The sequence below is a fragment of the Mandrillus leucophaeus genome, unplaced genomic scaffold (assembly GCF_000951045.1).
Source record: "Mandrillus leucophaeus isolate KB7577 unplaced genomic scaffold, Mleu.le_1.0 Scaffold419, whole genome shotgun sequence".
Taxonomy (NCBI): domain Eukaryota; kingdom Metazoa; phylum Chordata; class Mammalia; order Primates; family Cercopithecidae; genus Mandrillus; species Mandrillus leucophaeus.
In genome coordinates, this window is record NW_012104465.1 from 1,992,515 (window position 1) to 2,005,394 (window position 12,880).

Here is a 12,880-nt window from a genome sequence, read left to right on the forward strand (position 1 = left end):
AAAAGAAGAGGGTACTCCTAACTAAAAGCAGTCCTTTCTCTCTATATGTGTGTTGATAAGCAATCAACTTTGTTTGCCTGGGACTTTCTTAGTACTGTAAGTTCCATGTCCTGAAAAACCCTCAGTCCTGGACAACTAGGGGAGTTGATCTCCCTGAAAGGGAGGAGACGGAGAGGGTGAGGGAGAGAAGATGGAGACATCAATCATATACATACTTTCCTCTCTGAGTTTCTTACCTCTCTGGCACTTGTATTCTAAAGTCCCAGGACATGGCTTTTCTACTGATTAGATACACGACTTATCTCTCTGAGCCTCAGTTTATTTATCAACAAAAGGGGTTAGTTATCTTCCCTGCCTGCCACTGCTAAGAACCTAATATCCTTTCCCTCTCCCAGCCTCATACGTCATGGCCCTTCTTATCCTGCCCAGCTTCTGTGGACCGTCAGGGTAGTTACCCTCACTCTCGTTCAGATAGTTGCCTGGCTAAATCCCAACCTGGCTGGATTCAGTTATTGTCCTCCTCTTTCCCTGAGCCTGAGAAGAGGATGCAGTTGGAGAAAACTACACTTTCATGCTGATGGTTCTCACTTTAAATTGTGACCACAAGTGTCTGGGGGGCCCTTGGCACTGCTGAACGACACTATGGTATTTCCCAGAACTCGTGACTACTTCACACCCTTTCCTCTCCCGCTAGGCCTCTGCAAAACAGTCTTAGTTGAGAGCCATGAATCTGATTTCACTGAGAAAATAGAAGCAACCAGAAGAAAAATATATCATCTCCCCACCCCACAGGTGCAGCCTGCATCTGCATCAGGCTCTCTGCCTTCCCTCCCGTGCTCCCATCTGAGGCCAGCCGTTCCTCCAGTGCTCCCGGGTGAGGCCAGTCCTTCCTCCAGTGCTCCCGGGTGAGGCCAGTCCTTCCTCCCGTGCTCCCGTCCAAGACTCCCTTCCCTCCTGTGTTCTTGTGTGTGGCCAGCCCTTCCTCCCACGCCTCTGTGTGAGGCCAGCCCTTCCTCCCGTGCTCCCATGTGAGGTTGGATCTTCCTCCCATGCTCTGTCTTCCACCTGTCTTACCAGCTCCACACCATGGCCCCTGTGATAGTCATTTCTCTCTCTGTATTATCCCTCACTGCCCCTCATGTCCTTCCCACACCACCCTCACTTCCGTATTGCTGCCAACTGTTTACAGAGAAGCTGTCAATCTCATCTCATTTCCTACCTACCCCTCTTCCTTCACTCACTACTAAACTGTGTTCCCCACAAATGTGTATGTTGAAGCCCTCACCCCCATTGTGACTATATTTGGAAACAAAGCGTTTAGGGTTGTAATTAAGATTAAATGAGGTTATAAGGATGGGACCCCAATCCGATAAGATGGGTGCCCTTATAAGAAGAGGAGACACCAGACTGCATCTCTCTCTCTTTGCACACAGAGAAAAGACCATTTGAGGGCACAGTGAAGAACAGCTCTGCCAGCCAAGGAGAGAGGTCTCACCCAAAACCAATCCTGCTGGCACATTCATTTGAGACTTCTAGTCTCCAGAACTATGAGAAAATAAATGTCTGTTGTTTAAGCCATCCACTTTGTGGTCTTGTATTATGGCAACTTAGGTAGAGAGTACACGTACTGTATTCTGGCCACACCGACTTTCTTGCTATTTATCAAAAATTCCAAGCATGTTCCAGTTCAGAGACTGCACTTGGCTGTTTCTGTTGTTTGGAATACTCTTCTCTGAGATCCCTGTATGATTCTCTCCTCTTAGTCAATCTCAGCTCCTGTAGCAGTTTCTGTGACCGTCATATCTAAAATAGTGTCCCTGTGCCCAAACTCTTCACCCTCATACTCTGTATTATTTTTCTTTCTATTGCTTGCCTCTGCCTGCCATTGTGTTTGCTTATTTTCTACCTTCCTCACTCGGACAACAGCCCCTCCAGGGAGAAACTTTGTTCCCTGCTCTAGTCCTTGTGCGGGGAACAGAGCCTGGCCATGGCAGGTGCTTGGTGAGCCTTTCTTGAATGCGAAAGTGGGCAGTGTCAAGGGCTCCATGCTTTGCTTGGTACAGGCCATCAGCAAAGGTTCACTGTATTATTCCTGACTGTCCCTCTGGGTAGTGACCAAAGAAAATGCCCTAGGTGACATAGCAGACATAGCAGGTTTTCTTCAGACATAGCAGGTTCCTTTAGAATGGAATCAAGGAAAAATATACACGTTAGAGGTGGAGAAGTGAGAGGGAGCCATAGCTTGGAGTCACATAGTGGGGATGGAGGGTTGGCTGGGAAGCGTCATAGGTTTGGTCTTAACCGGGCAAAGACCCAACAGACCTTAGAGAATTGTAGTTGCAAGGGTTCCTAATGGTGTCTGGTAAGAGACACCATTGGTCAGAGAGCCAAATCCCTTTCACAAAGTCCTCAACAGCGGCTTCCCACTTCCGGTGAGCACTCCCTGGGAACACCCACTGTGCTCCAGGATGTGAATCAATTCTAATGATTAGAAGGGTCTCCCTCCCTTCTAATTGCTGCTGTGTCTCAGTCCTGCTCTCAAGAGCCACAGTCAACAGGCCTTATTTTTCTTCCACTGGAAACTTCACCATTCTTTTTTCATCTCTAAGCTCAAGATCTCTGTTTTCAAATTTTCCTTTGGAGTGAATGAATGAGTGAGTGAATAAATAAATGAATGGATTCAAGATCCTCACAGTCCCAGTCACCTTCCCGGTCTCTGCTTGTTCAGTGACTTCGCTTTGAAGTGTGTTGTCCAGAATATTTTTTGGAATTCTTGAATCTTTAGTGCCTGATACAAGCAAAATAATAAAAGTAGGAAAATAGTGCTCAGTAAATGTTTGCTGGCTGAATAAATAGACAAAACCCTGTTCTCAACGGATCTGCTGGGCTGGGGCTATAAGGAGGCCACCTGGGGAATTTATTTTTCCTCCCACAGTGAGAGAAAAGATTATGAAACAGAAAATCATCCTGCCATCACTGAGGAAAGTGGGGTCTTGGTGGGTCAGCACAATGCCTGAGGCAGCGATAAAAGCTCAGCCTGCTAATAATTCCTACTCTATGAATTTATGAAAATCCCATATTTTATCATGCAGACGTTTTGGAAGGGAAATATATTTTCTATTACCATTGACCTTCATGTTCCTTTTCTACACTCAGGCCACCCTATCTGCTGCTGCGTGCTTAGCAGCTGGGGCGAGACAGCCCCTGCCTCAGTGTCCCCCGCCAGCCTGTGGGGACAGTGAAGGTCCCAGGCATCTGTTTCCTTTGAGGCAGAAGATTGTAGCTGGCTCAGCAGACCAGCTATGCCTCTGTGATGATTCACTAACTCTTTTTTTTTTTTTAATTACAAAAGCAATACAAGCTGATAAAAAGTCAAATAATAGAGAATTACATAAAGAAACATTTAATTGTCTTCTTATTTTTCTACCAATTGTACCCTCCTCTCCAAGATCATTAGGGAATGAGCTTTCACACTTTCCCTATACTTACCTAGATACATATATAGATATATATGGAAACATGTACAACTGTGCCCCAATTTTTGAAGCCCCAAATCAAATTATACCATGTACTTTACACGGACACTTGCTTTTATTCACGAAGACATATATCATGGGCATGCTTTTGGCCAATTACATATGGATCTAACTAATGTGGTCTCTTTTTTAATAGCTTTATCGAGGTATAACTGAGATACAGTAAGCTGCACATATTTAAAGTGTATGCTATGATATGTTTTGGCACCTGTAACACGGTCTTTTTAGCACTGCATCATATTTTGTTGTTTGGAGACACCACAATCGATTCATCTATTCCTGTGTTGGCAGACGTGGACATTGTTCCCAGGTTTTTGCTAATACAAAAATGCTGCGACTCCCCCCACTCCACGCCTTCACATTTGCCCTTATAAACTGAGACTGTGTTTTGACGGGGTAGGTTACTATCAGTAGGATTGCTCATCAAAAAATAGACTATTTTACATTTTAATCATCAGTCTCATCAGACTGTTTTCCAAGCCACAGCTTTAGTTATTAATAACAAGATGTGTCCCTGGTTGGTTCTCCTGAATCCAGGACCATGGCCTCAAACCACACTGTGACTCCCTAAATATACATGTCCCTGCTCCAACTTTCTTTGTAGGACCTCCTGTCTCTTTCCTGAATGGGATATCTTGGGAATGGTTTGACTTGCTTCCTCACATTCGAATGGATTAGAGATATTTTTAATCTGGTTTAAATCTCAAACCAGTTCACTACTAATTGTAAACTGAGACAGCTTACAGGTCTATTTAATTTCTTTAAACCTCAGATTCCTAATTTAACACGGGGACATAAAGAGTGCCTCACTTATTGGGTTATGAAGATTAAGAGAGCATCAATGTGTAAAACAACCCTAACAGTACATAGAATCTAGTATTTGCTCAAAAAATGGCAGCCATTCTTATTGAGTAGATTTCTGAACTGACAGGAAGGCATCCACCTGCATATAATATCCATTCCACTCAAGTCAGGGAAGAGACAGTTTATTTTGAATATGCACAAAAGCCCCAATTAGACTTAAATGTAACTTGTGAGTAGGAATTTGCAAACTCTTCAGACTGCAATCCAATTGGATATGGCAAATGACCCCGACTCTTCTACTCATTCCAACTTTGCGGAAAAGCAAAAAACCAGCTCAGTAAAAAACAAATAAAAATAAATAAATAAATAAAATGAACAAAATAAGGAATATGGAACTAAATTGCTGGTAAGATTTAATAGCTCACTGGTTCAGTTACTGGTCATTACAATTAATATATAAAAGTAGGTGTCTAAGAAATTGAGATTATTAGCCTATAAGACCAAAGGCTTGCATTTTGTGACACACCATCTCTTGTCAGGCCACTGGCAGCATGAGGACCTAGAACATCCGGTCCATATTCCCACCCAAAGCAGGAGCCCCTGCTTTGTCCATTTGGCCTCTTACACGTGGCTGATAATGGAGAGCTCACCACCCCGTTAGAAAGCTGTTGGATGACTTGAATCATTAGACAGCTTTTACATGGTGCTTGTCATCCTTCCCACAGACCTTCAGGGATCCCCTTTTATTTTCATATGCCTCCAAAAGTCAGCACCTGCATCTTCTGGTCCACCTTTGGCTGCCAGAACCTAATTTGTTCACTAACATACATGCACCAGCCTATAAATACCCTGATCCTTACCTTCAGGAGGGATAATTCTGGGGGACTGTGTTTTACACCACTAATGAGTCTCCCTGTGCCAGTAAGCTTCAGTTTCCCCAGAGGTAGCTGGCTTAATATCTAACTCCTTCTTACTGCCTTCCCTTCTCTCTGTCAGTGCCCCACTCTACTTCTGCTATCCCCATACCTATCAAATGACCTACTTGCACTCAATCCTTGTTTCTGACCTGCTCCTAGGGCGTGTAGGTATAGGCAGATCCAACTAAGACAATGCCCAAATCTTATCTGTGATTTACACCAACTGGCTCTGGTTCTTCTGGGCTCTCCTGCCAGTATGAGGTGTATCAAGTCTTCATGTGGCTTAGGTGGCTTAAGCCAGCTCTTGGGTTTTCCTTTTCCCTAAGGTGAACATCTCCATTTCCTTGATTCATTGCTCAAGTTATTTTTTTCACTATGTTTTCTGGTACCAAGATGCACTAGTAGGTTGGAAAGCATGTCTTCTTGAAATCAGTATATTTGGTTTGATTTTCAGTTCCTCTTCTGAATGGCTGCATGTCACTGACTATCTCTGGGCACTTTGTTCCTCATCTGTGATGTGAGAATTTCAATATCCATTATCCTACACAGGACTGATAGGAAGATCTAACTGGATGAAAGAGGCAAAGGCTATGTGGACACTAAAATGCTTTACTTTTTACATGCGTGAGCCTGCTCTTTGGGCCTCTTCCCTGCTGGACTGCAGAAGTCAATGGAAGGCAGACTCAAAACTCAACACCCTGGAGATTCCAAGGGGACATAAAGATAAAACGGTGATGATGCTGGGGTGATGAAGAGTACCCTGGACCCTGGGCAGGCACCAAGCATTATCTCCAGGCATGCTGGTAGTCGGAGTTATCCATCTCAGCTTCTAAAATGTTTGTGTTTGCCACTGATAATGCTGACAGTGACAGACAATGCAATTTTCTCCTGCTCTACTCAGACACAATCGCCATGAGCCCAACCCCAGCACCAGCCTACCCAGGCTCAGGCAGGGTTGCGGCATTGATTCTTGCTGATATTCAGATAGCCCCTGAGGCCACCATGCCTAGATGCCCTGCCAGAGTTTGGAACAGAGGATGTGTGTGACCTGATGGATAGAATTGAGCTGAGTGAGAATCCTTAGCTTAGTGGCCTAGAAGTGGGGAGTTCATGGAATGAGGTCTGTCATTCCCACCATGAGGAAAGGCCAGTGGTCAAAGGACTAAGCCTGGCTGGACACTGAGGCCATTCAGGTGCCAGATGATCACCAGGAACTTCAGGAGAAATGGGGACTGAATACAGACCTTGCTTGAGCATGGCCAGAGAAGATGTGAAGGCCAGTTTCCGGCCAGGTTATTCCAGTTGTTCATATCAATCTGGATATGAGAAAGCAAGAATGGAACATTACCCATCTACTGTACTTGCATAGCCTCATTGCCGCCTATGCCCCATTTGTTTCCAGTGCTCCAGCCACAAGGGCACTCTTGCAACCTCCTACTGTGCTGTGGTCATTAAGCTTCTCTAACTACAAACTATTCCCACTATGTACAATGCCACCTCCCTCTCATTTTTTTTAAAAAGCTAGCTGGCTGACTCCTACTTATCCTCAAGTTGAAGCATATTTTTTTGATCCTCACTCCCCAGCTGGAAAAGCACCGTGTTTGCTCTTGCTAGCCTTATAGTGTATTAGAATTAGCTTGTGGACATTTTGTGCTCCTCTAGAGAGGAGTGACAGAGTCATACTTAACTTAGTATCTTCCATAATGTGGATGCACAGAGTAAATCTCAATAAAGATCTGATGGGCAGATAGACAGGTGAATGGGTAAGTTTACAGGACAATGCAAGAAACAACTCCAGTATAATGATGTCACATGGAACACTCCTTGGAGATTTGCAGCTGGGAAATGGGTGACATGGCCCAGAACATAGCTCTCCCCAGGCGTAATGGGGTTTCAAGTTCATTGGTTACAACTGAAGACACTGGAAACTGCTTTTGACCAGACGGTGATGTAAATCACCCTGGCCACTATTGCCTCACATCCCTGGCACACACACCATTCCTGGGTGCAGGGTGGCATGATCCATGCTGAATCCTGCTGGCTCTCTGGGCCTGGCTGAGATCAATATTTGGTACTGATGCTTGCTATCCCTATTCCCCAGCAGCCTTCTGATGAAAATGAGATTCTACGTATTTTTCCAGCTCCTATTGGTAAGTCCTAGTAACTTGCCTATCTCCTGTCATTGCCATGCGCTTTCCAGTCCTTGCCTCCTTCACCCTTTATCTTCTTAATGGGTTCAGTTACAAACCTCTCCCTGTTCTTGGAAATAATCCTGGACTTAGGAGTTCCATGCTGGCATGAGGGGCTCTGTTGGTCTACTTCCCAGCAAAACAAGCAACACTGGTGAAACTACTTTTTAAAAAAATCCAAATTATTTAAAGTCTCTGGAAATTGTTCTAAAGGCATACAGCAAAGAGAGAAACATTCATAAAAATCTACTAAAATATGGTGAGAACAATGAGGGACTGTGGCACTGGAAGCACAACTTGCTCCCTGTCTTCCACCCACTACCCAGCTCAGGGTGATGGAAGCTCCATTATGTGTGGGTGTGGCTAAGAAGACGGGGCTTCCTCTCCCCTCAGTTCCCAAGCTACGGTTACCATATGTGATAGTTAATTTTAAGTGTCAACTTGGATGGGCCATTGGCCCAGATACGTGTTAAAGCATTATTCTGGATGTTTCTATGAGGATATTTTTGGATATTAACATTTAAATTGGTAGGCTTTGAGTAAAACAAATTTCCCTCCGTAATACAGGTGAGCCTCCTCCGATCACAGTCAGTTACGACCTAAACAGGATGAATGATTGATCTCCTGATCTCCCCTAAGCCAGAGGGAATTCTGCAACAGACAGCATTTGGATTTAAATCACAACGTGAGCTCCTTCCTGGGTCTTCAGCCTGATGGCCTCTGGACTTGAACTGTAGCATCAGTTCTCTTCTGCATCTCCAGCCTGCTGGCCCAGCCTGCTGGCCCATCCTGCAGCCTCCATACTCACATAATCCAATTATTTAAAATTAATCTCTCTCTCTCCCTTCTCCCTCTCTCGGCCTATAGGACAGAGTCTTTGCCCCAAGTACAACACGCTGCGAATATTGGAGCCCTTAAATTACCCTGACCCCAGATCATTCGTAGGACATGCTGGAAGAAACAAGCTAATCAGATGCTAGCACTCTGCCCAGTGCCCAGAGTAATGGCTCAGAGATTTTGCCTAGGGAATCTGTAAGAAGAGAGACTGCCAAAGCTCCCCTCAAAGGAACTGACTTTGTTTGAAACAGAACATAGGGAAGTTCAAGCCTAAGGGTGTATTCAGAAACAATAGCTCCTCTTATTAAGAGCAATGAGTCCAGTTAGTTCACTAGAAAGAACTACAGAAAGAGACAGCTAAGAAACACCCTCCTAGGGTCAGAGCAAACCTCAAAGACTGGTCTCAGAAACTACTCCTTTCCCAATTTAAATGGATCAAACTGCTGAGCAATTTATGTCTTAAGGTGTTGTTGAAAACAGCAAAGCAAGCATTGAGTAATTAGTGGAGGTTAAAGACTGGGTGTAATACCAACTCAGGAAGACAGTTTAACAGACAGATTAGTAAACAGGCATCCAAAGAGAGCTCTGCTAAAACCACTGCTATCCTAGGTGAGCACCAAGGAGCAAGCAACACCAAAGGCTTAACACCGCACAGGGAATAGACTTAGCTAAAATATCCTAGCCAAGTCACAAAACAAACACATAACGAAGCAAGAAACCCAAGAGCTGGAGTTGGGGGAGGGAAATCAGTATCCAGAATTGCTACAATGTATTACCTAAAGCATCCATTTTTCAACACAAAATTATGATATGTAAAGAAACAAAAATGTGTGACCCATATACAAGAAAAAAAGCAGGCAGCAAAACTGCCTGCGAAGGGAACCAGATGTCAGATTTGACAAAGACTTCAAAGTAGACATTATACATATGTTCAAATAACCAGAGGAAAGCGTGCTGAAATAAGTAAAGAAACAGCTCATCAAATGGAATATATCCAAAAACTGGCAGAAATTATAAAAAAAGAAACAAGTGGAAATTCTGGAGTTGAAAACCAAATCAATGACAATGAGAAATTATTAGCAAGGCTCAGCAGTAGATCTGAATGGGCAGAAGAAACAATCAGTAAATTTGAGGATAGATCAGCAGAGATTATTCAATCCAAAGAACAGAGAGAAAATAAAAAGAAAAATTAGCAAAGCCTCAGAGAAATGTGGGATACATTTAAGTGTACCAAAATAAATTTCACAAAAATCTACTAAAATATGCTAATAATATGAGGGCCTTTGGCACTTGAGCCACAACTTGCTCCCTATCTTTCCCCTTCCACCCCCCAGTTCAGCCTGATGAAAGGGCCAGCAGGCTGAAGACCCAGAGGAGAGCTGATGCTACAGTTCAAGTCCACAGGTCACCAGGCTGAAGACCCAGGAAACAGCTGATGTTGTGGTTTAAGTCCAAATGCTGTGTGCTGCAGAATTCTCTCTGGGTTGGGGGACGTCAAAAGGTAAAAAGAGGCCGGGCGCGGTGGCTCACGCCTGTAATCCCAGCACTTTGGGAGGCCCAGGCAGGCGGATCACAAGGTCAGGAGATCGAGACCGTCCTGGCTAACACAGTGAACGCCCATCGGTACCAAAAATACAAAAACTTAGCTGGGCGAGGTGGCAGGCCCCTGTAGTCCCAGCTATTCAGGAGGCTGAGGCAGGAGAATGGCGTGAACCCAGGAGGTGGAACTTGCAGTGAGCCGAAATCGCACCACTGCACTCCAGCCTGGGCAACAGAGTGACACTCTGTCACAAAAAGAAAAAAAGGTAAAAAGAGATAGGAGCAGAAAAATATCACAAGAAATAATGACTGAAAAACCCCAAATTTACTGAAAAAAATCAATGTGTATATCCAAGAATCTCTGCAAACTCCAAGTAGGATAAATGCAAAGAGCTCCACACCCAGATATGCTACAGTAAAAATACTGAAAGCCAAAGTCAAAAAGAAAATCTTAAAAGCAGAAGGAGAAAAATAGCTCAACACATAAAAGGGAACCCCAATAAGATTAACAGTTGAATTCTTACCAGAAACAATGTAAGTCAGAAAGCAGTGGGATGACATACTCAAAGTGCAGAAAAAAGAAAACAAAAAGCCTTTTAAGTGAGAATCCAATGTCCAGAAAATCGATCTTTCAAAAATGAAGGTGAAATAAAGACATTTCCTGACAAATAAAAACTGAGAGAATTCATTGCTGAACTTACATTATGCAAAACACTAAAGGAAGTGCTTCATGTTGAAAGTAAATAAGCCCAGATGGAAATTTGAATCCACATGTTAAAAACAAAGAGCACAAGCGAAGGTAACTATATAATTATAAAATGAAGTATAAATGCACGTTTCTTCTTTCTTCTCTCAACTGATTTAAAAACAAACTGTATAAAACAATATGTATATAATTGCATTGCTGTGCCGGTAATACACAGAAATGTAATATATTTAACAATAACCGCACAAAAAAGGTAGACAGGAGCAAAGTCGTATTGGAGTAAAGAAATGATAACAAATGGTAATTTGAATTCACAGAAACAAGTGGAAATTCTGGAGTTGAAAACCAAATCAATGAAAATGAAAAAGAGAAAATGAAGACAAACAGAAATGATAAATTAAAGGTAAATACAACAAATTCTATAAATGTATACATGTCCTCCTTTCTTTTCTTAGCTTTAAATGTAGACATAAAATTATATAAACTAATAATTATAATAATGCATTGTTGAGTTTGTAACTTACTTGGATGTTATAACAATAATAGCACAAAGGAGGTGAAAAGAAAACAGCTATATGGGAATAACATTTCTATATTTCATTGGAATTAAGTTACTATAAATCTGAAACAGAGTCTTATAAGCTAAGATGTATAATGTAAGCCCTAGAGCAACCACTAGAAAAAAGTTTTAAAAAGCAAAAATAATTTAAAGAAATTAAAATGCTGTACTAGAAAATATTCACTGAATGCAAAATAAAGCAATAAAGAAGAAAAAAGACATATGACATTTAGATAACACAAAGTAAAATGACAGACACAAATCCAATTATATAAATAATAACATTAAATGTAAATGGATTAAATAACACCGTCAAAAAGCAGAAACCGTCAGGCTGAATGAAAAAAACAAGATCCATCTATATGCTTTCTATAGGAGACACACTTTAGCTTTAAAGATATAAATGTGTTGACAGTAAAAGAACAGAAAAAGATACATCATGCAAATAGCAGTTGTAAGAAAACTGGAGTGGCTATATGAATATATGACAAAACACACTTTAAAACAAAAAAGTTATTGTGAAATGTCATTTTACAATCATAAAATCGTCAAACATATCAGGAAGTTACAACTTATAAAAATATATGTACCTGGCCAGGTGTGGAGGCTCACGCCTGTAATCCCAGCACTTTGGGAGGCTGAGATGGGTGGATCATGAGGTCAGGAGTTTGAGGCCAGCCTGGTCAACATGGTGAAACCCCGTCTCTACTAAAAATACAAAAATTAGCCGAGCGTGGTGCCATGTGGCAGGAGAATTCTTAAAACTGGAAGGCGGAGGTTGCAGTGAGCCGAGATCACGCCACTGTACTCCAGCCTGGGCAACAAGAATGAAACTCCATCTTAAAAAAAAAAAAGATATATATATATATACACACACACACACACACACACACATCTCCATCTCAAAATATATATATACACATACATATATATGTGTATACATGTACATATGTGTATATATGTATATATATGTGTATATATATTTTTATACTCATATACCTAATGACAGAGCCCTGCAATTTATGAAGCAAAATCTGACCAAATTGAAGGGAGAAATAGACAACTGAACAATAATAGTTAAAGGCTTTAATCCCACACTTTTAATAATTGATAGAACTCAAGAGAAGATTAACAAAGAAGTAAAAGACTTGAACAACACTATACATAAATTAGTCCTAATAGATCTCTACCGAGTACTCAATGACAGCAGAATATACATTTTTCTCAATGTTTTCTCATGGAACATTCTCCATGATAGACCATGTATTAGACCTTGAGACAAGCCTTGAGAAATTTAAAAAGGTTAGTATTATACAAAGTATATTCACTGATTACAATAGGATGAAATTAGAAATAAATAATAGAAAGAAATTTAGGAATTTCACAAATATGTAGAAAGTAAGCAATACTCCACTGAATAATGAATGAATGAGAAAAGAAATCACAAGGGGAATTAGAAGAAGACTTTGAGATGAATGAAAATAAAGACACAAGATATAGACTTGATAATGATGTCCTCTGTGAAATGGGTAACATAATCCCTGTTCAGCCTGTCTCATAGGGTCCTTCTGAGGTCACATGAATCTATGAGTGTGAGTGTACTTTGTAGATTGTCTTACAGTTATAAAGTTCTACTACGATGAACTCTCTGCTCTCCTGCAGGGCACATGACACCAAACCTTGCTCCCATCCAGCTGCCTTTGTGTGTGTGTGTGTTTGAGATGGTCTAGCTCATGATCCAGGCTGGAGTGTAGTGGTATGATCATGGCTCACTGCAGCCTTGACCTTGTGGG